A 15,811-nucleotide genomic window follows, 5' to 3' on the forward strand; every position below is an offset into this window, starting at 1 on the left:
CTATTTTATTTGATTCTGGTGCTTCACATTCTTTTATTTCTTATGAATGCGTGGCAAGGTTAAATTTAGTTGTGAGTTCCTTGTGTGTGGATCTAGTTGTTTCTACCCCAGCTTCAGGGTCTATTTTGACTTCTGAGGTTTGTTTGAGGTGTCCAGTGGAGGTGGAAGGGCGTTGTTATAAAGTGAATTTGTTTTGTTTACCTCTATCCGATTTGGATGTGATTTTAGGGATGGATTGGCTTTCTGCCAATAGGATTTTGATAGATTGTTCAGAGAAGAAATTAATATTTCCTACTAATGAACAGGAGAGATTTATTTCTAATAGACAGGTGGATGGGTTGTTGAAGGATGGAGCTCTTGGGTTTATGATCTTATCTTTTATTAGTGTAGAGAATGAAAAGTTGTTGAATAGTATTGATGTTGTTAGAGAATTTCCAGAGGTTTTTCCGGATGATGTTCCGGGATTACCACCAAAGCGAGAGTTAGAGTTTAGTATTGATCTTATACCAGGGGCGGGACCAGTGTCCATTTCTCCTTATAGAATGGCACCAGCGGAGTTATCTGAATTGAAGAAGCAGGTTGAAGAACTTTTGGAGAAGCAGATGATCAGACCTAGTGTATCTCCGTGGGGAGCACCAGTATTATTGGTAAAGAAGAAGGATGGTGGTGTGAGGTTATGTGTGGATTACAGGCAATTAAATAAATTTACAATCAAGAATAAATATCCATTGCCAAGAATAGATGATTTGATGGATCAGTTAAGGGGAGCTACTATTTTCTCCAAGATTGATTTGAGATCTGGATATCACCAAATTCGGGTAAAGGAGGAGGACATACCAAAGACTGCTTTCAGGACTCGGTATGGCCATTATGAGTATGTTGTCATGCCTTTTGGAGTGACGAATGCTCCAGCTATTTTCATGGATTATATGAATAGGATTTTCAGACCCTTTCTGGATAAGTTTGTGGTGGTGTTCATTGATGATATTTTGGTTTATTCTAAATCTATGGAAGAACATAGAGAACATCTGAGGATAGTTTTGCAGGTATTGAAGGAGAAACAGTTATTTGCAAAGTTGTCAAAATGTGAGTTTTGGTTATCTGAAGTTAAGTTCTTGGGTCATGTGATTTCTGCACAAGGAATTGCAGTTGATCCTACTAAGGTGGAAGCGATTTTGAGGTGGGAGCGTCCAAAATCAGTTACTGAAATTAGGGGTTTTGTGGGATTGGCTGGCTATTATAGAAGATTCATAGAAGGATTTTCTAAAATAGTTATGCCTTTGACACAGCTGACCAGGAAGAATCATCCTTTTATATGGACGGAGGAGTGTGAAAGGATTTTTCAAGAGTTAAAGGAAAAGTTGACTTCGTCTCCAGTGTTGATTCTGCCAGATCCTAATAAATCTTTTGAGGTTTATTGTGATGCATCTCATCAAGGTTTAGGATGTGTTCTTATGCAAGATAGACAGGTTGTGGCTTATGCATCTAGGCAGTTAAAGACTCATGAACGAAATTATCCTACGCATGATCTAGAGTTGGCTGCAGTGGTTTTTGCTTTGAAGATTTGGAGACATTATCTCTATGGAGCAAAGTTTGATGTGTTTAGTGATCATAAGAGTTTGAAATATTTGTTTGATCAGAAAGAGTTAAATATGAGGCAAAGGAGGTGGATTGAGTTTTTGAAAGATTATGACTTTCAGTTAATGTACCATCCAGGTAAAGCAAATGTGGTGGCAGATGCTTTGAGTAGAAAATCTCTTCATATGTCTTACATGATGGTTAAAGAGATGGAGTTAGTAGAGAAATTCAGGGATATGAATCTTAATGTTGTGATTGCCTCAGATTTTATTAGTTGTGGTATGACTACCATAACTAGTGATTTCTTGGAGATGGTGAAACAAAAACAAGTTCAGGATACGAGATTGAATAAGGTTAGAGAGTTGTTGGGTTCTGAGAAAGTTGAAGGATTTGAACAAGATATGGATGGAATCTTGAGGTACAAGGGTAGAATTTGTATTCCACAAAATGAGGAGTTGAAGAAGTTGATACTTGAGGAAGGTCATAAAAGTAAGTTGAGTGTACATCCGGGTATGACAAAAATGTATCAAGATTTGAAGAAAATGTTCAGGTGGAATGGTATGAAGAGGGAGATAGCTGAGTATGTTGCATCTTGCATTGTGTGTCAAAAAGCTAAAGTGGAACATCAAAAACCAGGAGGTTTGTTACAAATGATGGAAGTGCCAGAATGGAAATGGGATAGTATAACCATGGATTTTGTTGTTGGATTACCAAGATCTGCTAAGAATTGTGATTCTATTTGGGTGATCGTGGATAGATTAACTAAGTGTGCTCATTTCCTTCCAATGAATATAAAGTGGTCCTTGGAAAAGTTAACTCAATTGTATATTAAGGAGATTGTTAGATTACATGGTGTGCCCTCCAGTATCATATCTGATAGGGATCCTCGTTTTACATCCCGATTTTGGCAAAGTTTGCATCAAGCGTTAGGGACTAAGTTGAGGCTCAGTTCTGCTTATCACCCACAAACTGATGGGCAGTCTGAGAGGACTATCCAATCTTTGGAGGACTTGTTGAGGGCTTGTATTTTGGATCATCTAGGGAATTGGGAAGAGATGTTGCCTTTGGTCGAGTTCACTTATAATAACAGTTTTCATGCAAGTATAGGAATGGCACCATTTGAGGCTCTGTATGGGAGGAAATGTCGAACACCTTTGTGTTGGTTTAAAGAGGGAGAATCAGTGATGGTGGGGCCAGAGATCATCTTACAGACTACTGAAAAGGTGAAACAAATTCAGGAAAGAATGAGAGCTGCTTAGAGTCGGCAAAAGTCTTATGCAGACAAAAGGAGGAAACCTTTGGAGTTTTCAGAAGGAGAACATGTGTTTTTGAAAGTAACTCCTACCACAGGTGTGGGAAGAGCTATCAAAGCTAAGAAGTTGAATCCTAAGTTTATTGGGCCGTATCAAATTCTCAAGAGGATTGGACCAGTGGCATATCAGATTGCATTACCTCCATTCCTTTCTAATCTGCATGATGTGTTCCATGTTTCACAACTGAGGAAATATATTCACGATCCAAGTCATGTATTGGAATCAGAGGCAGAACAAGTTAAGGAGAATTTAACTTTTGAGAAACAGCCAGTTTCAGTGGCAGATAAGAAAGTTAAACAGTTGTGAGGTAAATCTATCAATTTGGTGAAAGTTATTTGGGATGAGATTACTAATGAAGCTACTTGGGAGTTGGAGGAAAGGATGAAGGATCAATACCCATATCTCTTTTAGAGTAAGTGAATTTTCGAGGACGAAAATTTTTGTTGTTGGAGAGAATTGTAATACCCATTTTTATTATTATTAATTATCAATGGCATTTTCGTAAATTTTATAAAGGTATAGGGGTATTCTTGTAATTTTATTACTGATGGCATTTTCGCAATTTTAAAAAAAAATTTAAGGGGTGTTTTGGTAACTTGGAACGGGCCGTTCCAAAAGCAAAACGGGCCGTTCCAAGCTTAAAAATTATACTAAATTTTTTAGTGAGAACGGGTCCAGAACGGGTCGTTCCAACTGGGAGTACGGGGCATTCTGGAGGGAGAACGGGCCGTTCCGGAAGGAGAACGGGCCGTTCTGGATGAGTCTCGGAACGGGCCGTTCTGATTTTAGAACGGGCCGTTCTGCTTTTTGGGAACGGGCCGTTCCGATTTTGGAACGGGCCGTTCTAGTTTAAAAATTTGCGTACATTTGAAAGATTCGGAACGGGCTGTTCTGAATTCAATACGGGCCGTTCCGGGTGACTCTGGTTGCCTATAAATAGGGGCCAGGGGGGGTGAAAAAAAATATACTGAGGGAAGTGAAAATCTTAGAGAGAGAGAAAGAGAAGAGAGAGAGAGAGAAAGAGAAGGGAGAGAGAGAGAGAAAGAAAAGAAAAGAGGAGAGAGAAAGAGGAATCCAGTAGAGGAGGTTCTGCCAGGGGAGAGAAAAGAGGAGGGAGAAGAGGAGATTCTGCCCGAGTTTCGGTCCTTGCTTAAGGAGAGAGGTGGAGGTTCTGCCCGAGTTTCGGTTCTTGTTTAAGCAAGAAAGATGAGAAGGTTCTACCCGAGTTTCAATTCAGGTTTATCCAAGTAAGGGTAGTGCTTATAAAATTAATCTAGTGCGTATGAGCATGATAGGAATAGTATAATTTTAATATGCTATTTTATGTGGAGATTTTCATTTCACATAATATAATTTGGATCAATTGATGGTTGTTTTGGATATTTAATTATTTATATTATTATTATATTGACAAATTGGCATGGTTATGGTTATGTTTAATTATGGAATATGCTATGTGTATGTGGTTTGGAAAAGTAAATAGGACTTAAAGGTGTAAGATTATGGTATGGATTAGATCTCTTGGTGAGATCAGGATATAATCTTTGGAAAAATATAGAATTTGGGAATCCCATGGTGAGGATTCCAATGTGGAACTTTTCCAAAGGTTATATAATAAACCACTTCAGATGTTAGGTGGATTCTGAAGTACTCCTCTAAGTATTCTATTTGCTACCGGTATGGGTTTAGGCCGAGTCATACCGATGGATGAGGTGGCCCCACCAGGGTTACGTGACGACGTAATCCAACTGTATATTTTCCATGAGAGGTTAGGCGTGGGACATGGGTTGCTGACATGTTTCACCGTATCAACACTTGGTTTGGATGGTGTTGAGGCCAACATTTGGTTTGGATGTGTTGGTTACATCATGGATTATACAGTGGTGTGACTTTGTTTTGGATATGGAATATGTATACATATGGTATGGATTGTATACATTGGTTATGGATTATTTTATTATCATAAAATATGTATACATTGGCATGGACGTGTATACATTATATTTTGGGTTGGTCTATATTTAGCTTGAAAATGACTTGTTGGTCTGGATAAATACTGTGGATAAATATTTGTTTAATGATATTTTATTATGATGTACTATGATTGGTTTTATATGTGTTAACCCTTATATTTCCATGATGTGGACTGTGATGATCTCACTATGTGGGGGAGCAGATCAGGTATGAGGCTTTGGGATAACAAGGAGTCTTTTGGATAGCTGCTTTGAGAAGTGGCTAGGTTTAGAGCTTGACCAGCACCTAGGGTGTCTTATTTTGATGTTTTCATGACATTGTAATTATATTATCTTTTTGGATTACTGTATAACTTTACTAAGGATGATGACTCTGCTATAGAAGATTATATTATATATTTTGGAAACAATTTATATGTTATTGTATAATTACACTCTAGCGTAGCTGGCTTTTGCTCTATTTTCTTTATTTTATATTATTTTATTTTGGTTGGTTATTGATGTGACGGCCTAGGGTGGGTCGTTACAAGAATTATGACCATGGACACTAGAATGATCACTCATCTTTGATCAAGAAAAGGTTTTCACAAATTGTTTTCAAAGGGGTTAGAAAAGTTTTCACAAAGAGTTAGTGATAAAATGGTTTTCACAAAAGGTTTTCAAGGTGCAAGATAGGTAGGAAAAGGCCTAAGTGTACAAAGTGAACTATCAAAGGGAGGTGGACTACTAGGAATCACTTAATAACCAAGCCTTATCAAGTAAAAATCACTAAGCCTTTTCTACTTTTCTCACAAAACAATTTGGCACAATAATGAAGTGTGTGTGTGCACGTTACCCCTAGTAGGCAAAAGCAAGCCTTCTAAACGTAATTGGAAGCAAAGTAAGGACCTAAGCAATTATACTACTAAAAGCTTTAAAACATGCAACAAGGAAAGCATTTAAAGCATACTCTAGTCGAAGTCCTAGGTGAAGGTTTTCAAATCACCTTCAACTACACGAACTAAAACCAAAGTGAAGAGGTTTAGAAATGGCCAAATTACAAACCAAAAGAATGAAACTAAGGCCCAATTACAAGTGGCCAAAAATTGAGCAAAATGAGCAAGTAAGAAAGAAAAGAAATTAAAGGTCTTCAACTCCTCCAATTTGGCTCCCCTTCACAAGGAACAAACAAAGTTAGTCCTCTCCTTTGGTGGTTGCACTCTTTGAGATATGATATCCTTCTCCAAAGCACTTGGGACCTCACGGATTTAGTCTCCACTCAATCCCCCAAAGAAGTTTTGCTAAGGGTTTGTAGACCCCTAAAATTGTCCGGGTCGGAAATAAAGCTTGAAGACTCTCGAAGACTGAAGGAAGATCAGCCAGAAGGACTCCTGGAAGGCCCTAGGAGGGTTCTCTGTAGGTCTAGAGGTCTTAGAGTAGCTTAAAATAAGGAAGTGGAGGGAATGAAGCCCAATACGGCCGTACTAAACTTAATACGGCCGTATTGAAGCTTCAATATGGTCGCAGTGAACTCAATACGGCGTATTGAAGTTTCTGAAACTTCAATACGGCCGTACTGAAATCAATACGGCCGTATTGAAGCTTCAATACAGCCGCAGTGAACTCAATACGGCCATATTGAAATTTCTGAGCTTCAATACGGCCGTATTGAACTCAATACGGCCGTATTGAAGTTCAAAAATTTCAATACGGCCGTATTGCTCCTGTAGGCCGTATTGCGCCTATTCCCTATAAATATGACGTCAATTGGACGTCATTCCACACTTTCACACTGAGTTTTGACTCCCTCCTTGAGTATTCTGGGGTTTTTGAGCAGTGTTCTGCCCTAGAAATCTCTCTGGGAGTCGATCCGACGAAGTTCTGGAATTCCGAGCATTTAGCTTGGAGATTCGAACCTAGTCGAAGGGAAATCCTCCGGATTTCCATAGTTAAAATTTTATAGGAGGGAGCGAGCGGGCTTGTAGAGCGAGGGAACGCCAAAAAGCTTCCCAGTTTTACTTGAATATAAAAGCACGCTTCAAAGGTTTCTTCTTAAGTCCTTCCTTTTACTGCTTTCTGTGTGTATATTTAAATCTATCATCATGTAGATATTTAATTTACAATCGCTTATAATAAATAGGGGTAATTTAGTAATTTTGCGCTATTATTTAATAAATAATCTGTCATAGGGAACCCGAAAGGGGCGCTGTGGGGTGCTAACACCTTCCCCACGCGTAACCGACTCCCTTACCCAACTCTGGTTGTAATGGCCGAAGTTGATTTATAAAATCAATTGCCTTATCCCTTTTTCCAATGTTTTGAGTAAAACATTGGTGGCGACTCCATGAACCCTTCCTTTTTATGAAAACCGCTAATCCATGGAGGGTCCCGCTTGGGATTAATATGGATTGGTGAGCCTTTTAATAAAATTGCTCGTTTGACAAGGTCTCAGTTTGAGAATAAGTCATTCTAGCAATCCATATTTTTAAACAAACAAAAGAGTCCAACCATCCTTCGCGAATGCCGAAAGCCCGTTTCGGGCCGGTGGCGACAGATGGCGACTCCACTGGGGAAGCTTCGAGAGTCAGTCCCATTTAGTGACAGATTGTTTTTAACAAATAATAGTTAAAAATTACTTCGTTACCTCTCACTTGTATGATAACATGTTTATCTATGTGGCTTTTAATAACTGTTGAATGTTTAAATTTACGCAATTGTTTGAAATAAAAACTGCACACAAACCTTTGCACACAACAGTTCCCTCTATACCCGGGGGCATGAGTGATTAACCATAGGGAGTGGATGTTAGTACGGCCGGTTGTCGAATGGGTCTATAGGTGCCCGTAGACCGTTGTCGGAAAACATCACTCAAGGTGATAACCATGAACTTGAGTCCGACGGTGCGTTGGAGCTTTCCATCGACCTACGATGAGAGGAATTGGGTCCCTATAATGGGGGCACCTTGGGGGCCTCAGACCGGTGAGAACAGTTAGATCCACCTTGAATATGCACTTTTCTGCAGGATACCCCTACCTCGTGATTCGCTCGTGACTGTTCGTGGATGAGTGAATTGTTTGTGTAAATGCTTATGTGCAATTGTTTGTGCATTAATAAATAACCTCGTGATAAGGTCTAAAGAATAATCCCCATGCATGAAAATGTCATGACATGAGAGGAAAAACCAATGTGTGAAAATATAATAAAAGTAAGGAGCATAGGCATCATTATCAATAATACCTCATGCATCCTCATCATCATTTATAGGTTCACTAATACCCTCTCGATGTGAGTGAAAGAGACCCGTGACTATTGAGATTCTCCGTTGTGGAGAGATAATAGCCTAGGGAGGGTGATAAACTTTCATCTTAAAAAGGCAGCGCCTCAAAGATGAAAGATTATCAAGCTCACATCAATAGTGTATTCATATCATAAATAAACTAATTAGGTTAAAAAAAATTCATTTTAGAAAGTGGCTGGTCATCTCTCTGTCCTCACACGCGCAAAGAAAATCAAGAAAATGGAAGCGCTAGAGGAACAAAACAAGAAGCTCACGACCGAGCTTTCACAGCTCAAAGAGCAGATGGCGCAAATGTTGGAACTCATGCGTCACCATAACATTCATGGATCTCATCACAGTGACCATGGGTCCCATCATGAGGGAGAGGAGGAGGAGCATGAAGAAGATCCTCCACATGCCATACCTCTTGGGGCTGGAATTATGATCAAAGAGCCCGAGGTTTCAAAAGAACAATTCCACGCCCTAGAGGATCGGTTGAGGGCTATGGAGGGGCATGATTTTGATGTCAAAGATGCCGCCGATATGTGCTTAGTGAGGGACATTCAATTCCCTCCTAAATTTAAAGTGCCAGATTTCCCGAAATATGTGGGATCGACTTGCCCCAAGAGTCATCTCACCATGTACTGTCGCAAGATGGCTGCATATGCCACCAATGAAAAGCTCTTAATTCATTGCTTTCAAGAGAGCTTGGCTGAAACTGCACTCAACTGGTATATGCAGCTAGATGGAAATCTAGTACACACATGGAGGCAGTTGGCTGACGCCTTTCTCAAGCGCTACAAATACAACATCGACCTAACACCCGATAGGTCAGATCTTCAAGCCTTGAGCAAGAATAATGACGAATCTTTCAAGGCGTACGCCCAACGATGGAGGGAGTTGGCGGCACAGATAGAGCCCCCGCTGTCGGATAAGGAGACGGTGTCCTTATTCATCAACTCGTTGACTGGTCCCTATTACGATAAAATGATAGGGAACACAACGACACTCTTCTTGGACATCATCACCATTGGGGAGAGAGTGGAACAAGGACTCAAAAGTGGGAAGCTGGCTAAGCCTTCCCAATCATATGAAGCTAAGAAGACCTTCGGGAAGAAGAAAGAGGGAGGAGTCAATGCTATAATCATACCCTCGGCTACTTTCACTTCGAAGTCGGGAAGATCGCAATTCACCCCTGTGAAGAAGTTTGATAAACTTCCGACCACTTATAGCGATCTCCTGCCGAAGCTAGTAGAAGCCAAACTTCTAGCTCATGTTCCACCAAGGAAGATCGACCCACCTTACCCCGATTGGTACAAGCCACAAGACAAATGTTTATACCATTCGGGGGCACCAGGGCATTCAACAGAGAAATGCCTAGCTCTCAAATACAAGGTCCAAAACCTTATTGATGCCGGGTGGGTCACCTTCGATTTGACAGCGCCCGACGTGAGCAAGAATCCTCTGCCAAAGCAGGAGTAGAGAGAAGAACAAGCCACGATAGGGCCCCTTCATTTTTCTCTTTTAGGGACTCATGATCAGTACCCGAGATCATGAGAACCTTTTCATGTAAATAAGGGTTTTTCTACAGTTTTAATACATATCAATAAAGAGGCATTTTTACTCTTTTTTTTGTTCTTTTCTCTCTTTCCTCATTAACATTAATAATTCTAAACCTAAACAGAACCAATAAAACAATTATGTCTGTAATTGTTCGCTCTGACCGGGATCCGAAAAGTTGAGGATAAATGGGTTGAGTTGGACAGTGATGAGGAGACCATTTTTCCGGATCTGCAAAGATTGCTAGATCAAGAAGCTCGTCAAGAGAAATTGGAGACCGTGAATTTGGGGCAGGGCCGAGAGATAAAAGAGGTCAATATTGGGACCCATATCAGTGATGAAATAAGGACACATGTTTCCGCTATGATTATAATAAAATCATTCTTCATTGCTTCTTTTCTTGCTTATAATAAAATTCTAAACCACATTATTTTTAACCCTGTTTGAATAAACATGAATGAGGTTAAAATCATCTTAATAATAATAAACCCGCATCATTCTTTATGTGGAAGTGTGTGTGACAACTTGGAGCACCTTCCCTTGGCCTCGACAAGTGCCATCATGGATAAAAATAAATCCTTTAAAATAAAAGAAGCTCGGCAGAAAACTCAAAAAGGGGACTGCGCAAAAATAAGAGCAAAAGACCCGCTAGGAATCCCACGAAAGGGTGACCTAGGCAAAAGTTAGGGTTACAAAAATAAACAAAAACAAAGGTCCGCTAAAACGCCACAAAAGGGTGTTTTAGGCAAAAATAAGGACAATCAAAAAAACAAAAATAAATCCATGATGGTACCATGAACCGAATTCAAAAAGAAAGGTTCAGAGGAAGCTATCCAAGTTGTCAATCACAACACGACTTTTTAACTTCATAAGTGTTTAATCAAACAAGCCTAAACACATAAGCCTACCTTGGCCATCCATTCTTACAAAAACCATTTTTGAAAAATAAATCCCCTCTAAAAACACAAACTTCAGAACAAAAATATCTTTCCTTTCTCTTCTCTCTAGTCCCAAATGATTTTAGAATAATCTAGTGGAAGCATGGAGAAATAAATCATCACTGAAAATGGATCTAATCTGAATAATAAAATGGTGGAAGAACTGTGCCAAGAATTCAAGATCCAACACCGCAACTCTTCCCCATATCGGCCAAAGATGAATGGGGCAGTCGAGGCAACCAATAAGAACATCAAGAAAATAGAGCAAATGATGGTTGCCTCATTTAAAGACTGGCACGAGATGTTACCCTTCGCTCTTCATGGTTATAGGACTTCAGTACGCACATCTACAAGAGCTACTCCATTCTCCCTCGTCTATGGGATGGAGGCAGTTCTACCCATCGAAGTCAAGATACCTTCTCTAAGGGTAATTATGGGAACAAAACTTTCCGAGGAAGAATGGGTTCAAAGCCGGTATGACCAGTTGAACCTCATTGAAGAAAAATGGTTGAACGCCATATGCCATGGTCAAGCCTACCAGAGGAAGACCAAAAAGGCTTTTGACAAGAAAGTCCACCCTCGAGTCTACCATGAGGGAAAGTTGGTAATTAAGAAATTGTTACCAACTCAAAAGGACAAAATCGGAAAGTGTGCCCCAAATCACGGAGGACCATACGTGGTAAAACGAACCTTCTCAGGAGGAGCATTGATCCTCACAGACATGGATGGAAAAGAACTTCTATACCCAGTCAACGCTGACGTGGTAAAGAAGTACTACGCTTGAAGACGTTGCTTGCATAGGCCCGCTAGGATGAAAACCCAAAAAGGGCGTCCTAGGCAAAAGTTAGGGCAAAATAAAAAGCCTGCCAGTACAAGGGTACTAGGCAAAACAAAGGCAAATTTACCCCGTTAGGATACGTCCTAAGCAAAAGTTAGGGGCAAAAGAATAAGATATAAAAACAAAGTAAGCAACGATCACTTGAACCGAAAACCGAAAGGCGGTTCAAGTGATAATCTTCTAGAAGCAAGCGTCTTGCAGTATCTACACTCCTGGCTCAGGCATCTCACCCGAAACGATTAGGGGAACGGGAAGAGCGACAATTACAGATATAATTGTTTAAGCCAAAAATGTATAGCCTACCTTGGCCAGCCATTCTTCAGAAATTTCCTTCTGTATATCTTTCTGTAAAAACACTTGTGAATATCAATAAAAATATCCATTTGTTTCTTTTCTTTCTTGACCATGTGATTATGCCACTGAATTGGTTTTTCATAAAAATTGTACGAAATTCCATTAATAATCGGTCAATAAAAGAAAATTGGAGGGGTTCCTGTAAAATCCATAATCTCCTGCATAAAGGCTCACAAAAATACTCCCTCGCGTCAATGACAGAAAGTCCTCCAAGAAGAAGAGGATAGGGAGAGCCACTCACTTTTCTAAATAAATGAACAAAAATAAAAAAATTGTATTGCATTTGTGCATCACACACACATTAGTTGCACATTCAAAGACCTTATCATGAGGCAACTGCATAAAATAGAAAAAATAGAAAAATTGCTTGTGTATGACAGCAGCAAACAAAATGCAAAGATTCAGAAAATCAACAGCGTCATACAAAATAACTGAGCCTGGAGAGGCTTGCCGAAAGAATACTCTCAGAATAACTGAGCCTGGAGAGGCTTGCCGAAAGAATACTCTCAGAATAACTGAGCCTGGAGAGGCTTGCCGAAATAATACTCTCTCAAAATAACTGAGCCTGGAGAGGCTCGCCGAAATAATACTCTCTCAAAATAATTGAGCCTGGAGAGGCTCGCCGAAATAATACTCTCTCATAATAACTGAGACATTTCTGTACAGCAAAAGCCGAAAAACAACAGAAAAGGCAAAAATACAGAAAAAGCCAAAAAATGACAAAAAAGGCAAAAATACAGAAAAAGCCAAAAAATGACAAAAAAGGCAAACATACAGAAAAGTCAAAAGTCGACAAAAAAAAAAAAAAAAAAAAAACAAAGATTTCACATCTTTCAGAATAACTGAGCCTGGAGAGGCTCGCCGAAATAATACTCTCAGAATAATTGAGCCTGGAGAGGCTTGCTGAAATAATACTCTTTCAGAATAATTGAGCCTGGAGAGGCTTGCAGAAATAATACTTCCTCAGAATAACTAAAGCCTGGAGAGGCTTGCAGAAATAATACTCCCCCAACTGTATAGAATAATTGAGCCTGGAGAGGCTTGCTGAAATAATACTCTCATCAGAATAACTGAGCCTGGAGAGGCTTACTGAAATAATACTCTCTCAGAAATAACTGAGCCTGGAGAGGCTTGCCGAAACAATACTCATTCAGAATAATTGAGCCTGGAGAGGCTCGCCAAAATAATACTCCATATCAAAGAATAATTGAGCCTGGAGAGGCTCGCAGAAATAATACTCCCCAGAGAAACCCCAACTCAAGCTCACGGAACAAATCCCCAGCGAGAGCTATCAAAGCAAGATCGACAAAATTCCCAATGGAAGCACGATCGCCCAAGCAGTATATCTAGTCAAAGGACTTAAAAATTCCTCAGTGGAAGATAGCTCTCCAACTCAGGCGTTGAGTGAGTCTAAGCCTGTAGAGGCTTCCTAAATAATACTCTGGGATACATAAGATCCCCAAATCCCCAGTCGCCTACTCAAGAGGCATTCCTACAAAAAGAAAAAAAAAAAAATCAAAAGATCAATAACAATTCCCCAAGCGGAATTTGGCTTTTTCAGCCAATCATTGAACATCAAGATGATATGCCTGACAGAAGAGGCTAATCACAATCAATGACAAAATCCCCCAGCGGATAACAGCCTACACAGAGGCGACAAAACCAGAAAAACAAAAAGAGTCACCCGAATAAGGATAACCGGGATACTCCACCATCGTCGAAAAGACGTCAGCCAATCATAAGGCACCGCTCATCTCAGAAAGAGCATCTTCGTGTCTACACCCCAGGGAAACAGAAATTCCTCAATGGGCACCAACTATGCAAAGGAAAGTTGGGACACAAGAACCTATGAGTAACTGCACATCCCCTAGACGGATCCCTGCGTTATCCAGCCCTCAGTGGCACAAAAATCAAAAACAATCGTCAAAGCAGCATCGTGGACTGTGGAGACAAAATCAAAATCAACATCCAGAACCCCCAGTGGATAATAGCCTACATAGAGGCTACAAAATCAGAAAATCAAAAAGAGTCACCCGAATAAGGACAACCGGGATACTCCACCAACGTCAAAGGACGTCAGCCAAACATAAGGCATCGCTCGACTCAGAGAGAGAGCATCTGTGTCTACACCCCAAGGAGTCAAAAATTCCCATGGGTACCAACTAAGCAATGCAAGTTGGGACACAAGAACCTATGAATGACTGCACATCCCCTAGACGGATCCCTGCGTTATCCAGCCCTCAGCGGCACAAAATCAGAAAAACAAACCGTCGAAGCAGCATTGTGGACTGTGGAGACAAACTATACTCAACTACCTCATTTTGAGAAACAAGGTCTGGAGAGACGGTACTCAAACAAGGTCTGGAGAGACGGTACTCAAACAAGGTCTGGAGAGACGGTACTCAAACCAGGTCTGGAGAGACGGTACTCAAACCAGGTCTGGAGAGACGGTACTCAAACAAGGTCTGGAGAGACGGTACTCAAACAAGGTCTGGAGAGACGGTACTCAAAGAAAGTCTGGAGAGACGGTACTCAAACAAGGTCTGGAGAGACGGTACTCAAACAAAGTCTGGAGAGACGGTACTCAAAGAAAGTCTGGAGAGACAGTACTCAAGGTCTGGAGAGACAGTACTCAACCATCAGCATCGTCAGAGGCACGTTGGTGTTCAACTTCCGGCTCGGGCGTCGAGTGAAGTTGACCCTGGAGAGGGTAAACTCAGCTACCGAGGATGTCAGAAGCGCCGAGGTATGCACCCACCTGGAGAGGCTACTCAACAATTTTCCACCGGAAGACATTACAAGTCAGAAGGTCGGCACATCACCCGGACAATTGGGTCAACTCCTTTACTTGTCAGCCGGTACACCAAAAGGCCGTCCGACTAAGTAAAGGGGGGGGGCAGCTGTAGACCCCTAAAATTGTCCGGGTCGGAAATAAAGCTTGAAGACTCTCGAAGACTGAAGGAAGATCAGCCAGAAGGACTCCTGGAAGGCCCTAGGAGGGTTCTCTGTAGGTCTAGAGGTCTTAGAGTAGCTTAAAATAAGGAAGTAAAGGGAATGAAGCCCAATACGGCCGTACTAAACTTAATACGGCCGTATTGAAGCTTCAATATGGTCGCAGTGAACTCAATACGGCGTATTGAAGTTTCTGAAACTTCAATACGGCCGTACTGAAATCAATACGGCCGTATTGAAGCTTCAATACAGCCGTAGTGAACTCAATACGGCCATATTGAAATTTCTGAGCTTCAATACGGCCGTATTGAACTCAATACGGCCGTATTGAAGTTCAAAAATTTCAATACGGCCGTATTGCTCCTGTAGGCCGTATTGCGCCTATTCCCTATAAATATGACGTCAATTGGACGTCATTCCACACTTTCACACTGAGTTTTGACTCCCTCCTTGAGTATTCTGGGGTTTTTGAGCAGTGTTCTGCCCTAGAAATCTCTCTGGGAGTCGATCCGACGAAGTTCTGGAATTCCGAGCATTTAGCTTGGAGATTCGAACCTAGTCGAAGGGAAATCCTCCGGATTTCCATAGTTAAAATTTTATAGGAGGGAGCGAGCGGGCTTGTAGAGCGAGGGAACGCCAAAAAGCTTCCCAGTTTTACTTGAATATAAAAGCACGCTTCAAAGGTTTCTTCTTAAGTCCTTCCTTTTACTGCTTTCTGTGTGTATATTTAAATCTATCATCATGTAGATATTTAATTTACAATCGCTTATAATAAATAGGGGTAATTTAGTAATTTTGCGCTATTATTTAATAAATAATCTGTCATAGGGAACCCGAAAGGGGCGCTGTGGGGTGCTAACACCTTCCCCACGCGTAACCGACTCCCTTACCCAACTCTGGTTGTAATGGCCGAAGTTGATTTATAAAATCAATTGCCTTATCCCTTTTTCCAATGTTTTGAGTAAAACATTGGTGGCGACTCCATGAACCCTTCCTTTTTATGAAAACCGCTAATCCATGGAGGGTCCCGCTTGGGATTAATATGGATT

This window comes from Cajanus cajan, chromosome 9 (genome assembly GCF_000230855.2).
Source record: "Cajanus cajan strain Asha chromosome 9, NIPB_CcT2T_4, whole genome shotgun sequence".
NCBI lineage: Eukaryota > Viridiplantae > Streptophyta > Magnoliopsida > Fabales > Fabaceae > Cajanus > Cajanus cajan.